Source organism: Amphimedon queenslandica, unplaced genomic scaffold (assembly GCF_000090795.2).
Source record: "Amphimedon queenslandica unplaced genomic scaffold, v1.1 AMPQUscaffold_12720, whole genome shotgun sequence".
NCBI classification, from domain to species: domain Eukaryota; kingdom Metazoa; phylum Porifera; class Demospongiae; order Haplosclerida; family Niphatidae; genus Amphimedon; species Amphimedon queenslandica.
This window is the reverse complement of record NW_003547044.1, coordinates 4,306-6,353: the sequence shown is the minus strand read 5'-3', so window position 1 is coordinate 6,353 and position 2,048 is coordinate 4,306. Positions and strand designations below refer to the sequence as shown.

Sequence of the window (2,048 nt, the reverse complement as noted above, 5' to 3'; positions counted from 1 at the left end):
ACTTGAAAAATTAAAGTCGGAATTGACTCAAACTTTCTACATAGCATAAGAACATCAATATGTATCAGAAAATGTAATAAAAATTTGAGGTGATTTTTTGGCCATTTTTTGGAAAAAGCATGGGCTATATCAGGGATATAATAGACTAACGTAACCGGGATTGGTTACGGACCGGAAGTCAATTATCAGACTCTGTTATTATTCATTAAATTAATGGCAGCAATCAATGGCATCTTAGCAAAATGGCTGAATGTAAATTGTTATAACTAAAAAACCAGCAACAGGAAAAATTCAAAAACAACTTTAAACAATGTAAAAACATGTAAAGGGTCTCTTTATTGTAGTTTCATAGCAATAGAATCTAGTCTATTCTCCTGAGAGGTACGCAAAAGTCGTACCATGGCAAACTGGTTTTTCTTGAATATTTCCTGAAGAACACTCTGGAGAAACAAGAGAAGCTGTCTAAACAATGTAATAAAGTAAGTAGCAACATTTCATGACAAAAACACATTTATAGAAACAAATATTTGGGCTACAGAGGTACGCAAATGGAATTTTAGCCGTAAATTGAAGATTTAAACAATTTAAAACAAATATTAACTTACAATAACCTATCAGAACCTTGAAGCCGCCATTATAACTTTGCAGTAGATTTTTCATAAAGCTAAATACATTTTTAAAAGAGAAAAGAGCAACTTCATACTCCAGACATTGGCAGTTGCCATCTTGAAAATCATAACAGAGACTGCAAAAAGTTTTTATACACAAATCATGCGCTCACGTGATCCCGTTGCCAATCCCGGTTACGTTAGTCTATTATATCCCTGGCTATATATAGTACAGGGTATTTTTCAGATTTTGGCCAATTTTTAAAAATGGTCATAACTCGGAAAATTCAAGTTGGAATCGGTTTAAACTTTCTACATAGCATAAGGACATCAATATGTATCAGAAAATGTAATAAAAATTGGGGGTGATTTTGGAGCCATTTTTGGGAAAAACCATTGGTGTACTCACTGTACTATGTATTTTCAGAAATTGTCCAATTATTTAAATTGCTCATAACTTGATTACATATTGTCTCCCTCCCTTTTACTCTTTTTATATCTCTGTACCTCTGCTCCTCTCTCTACCCTCTGTCTGTCTCTCTCCTCCTACTCTTTCCTCTCATACCCCTCTCCTTCCCTTTCTTTCTCCCTTTTTCTATTAGATTATTATTATTAGACTATTATACTAAAGTCTAAAGCAGTCACATTGTGATTATTGAGACTACTACTTCACAGACAAGAAGAGAACAATTACATTGACTATCTGTGTCAACAAGCAGTCACAATGGCTGATCATTGAGATGGCAACTTCACAGACAAGAAGAGAACAATTACTATGTGCATTGACTATTTTTGTCAACAAGGAATAGATTTAACCTTTGCTCACTTGCCTTACACAAAGCCGTGGATGTGTTGTGTTCACGGAAAGTAATTACTGGTCATAGTCTCATATGCAATACTAGTTACTCCAATATTCATTTTAATGGTGGTGGATTAAGTTTCAAAAATTTCTACCAGAAGGCAGAAGTGTTGTCTAAAGGTTACTTCAGAGGGGACTTCTAATAATAAATCTTAGCCTTAAGAATGAAAGTGCATGCTAGCTAAGCTTATGTAATGCATACAAAATAAAGTTGAAAATTGGCTCTATGATGTAGCATGAACCTATATGTATACATGCCAGTAAGTGATGCCAAATTATAGTACTCTAGTCTTTAACGACTAGACCTGAGATACCACAAACCTAGGTGTCTGTAGTATAGTACAGTCTAATTGCGTGGGCGTAAGCTTTAGTTATTAATACGCGGAGAAAGGTCTGCTTATACATTATAGCTGCCTGACCTAGGATTTTTATCAAGAAAGCTAGGAGGTCAACAAAACTTTACTCGAGCGGGGTGGCTAAAGCCACACTCGTACCCGCAACATTTTTGAAGACTGCTACTGATAGAGTAAGATGTATGAATGAAATTATGATTACAAAATAGCTGATTTCCTAGTCTAATT

The 2,048-nt window shown here is 34.8% G+C and overlaps 1 long non-coding RNA gene across 1 annotated transcript; it reads right to left on the bottom strand.

Moving 5' to 3' along the window:
- Positions 1-234: 234 nt before the first annotated feature.
- LOC109586995 (uncharacterized) lies at positions 235-827 on the bottom strand. The gene is made up of 2 exons (XR_002187339.1): positions 606-827; positions 235-440 (listed from the first exon to the last, which is right to left on the bottom strand). It is a non-coding gene; the product is annotated as an uncharacterized LOC109586995 (long non-coding RNA).
- Positions 828-2,048: the final 1,221 nt, after the last annotated feature.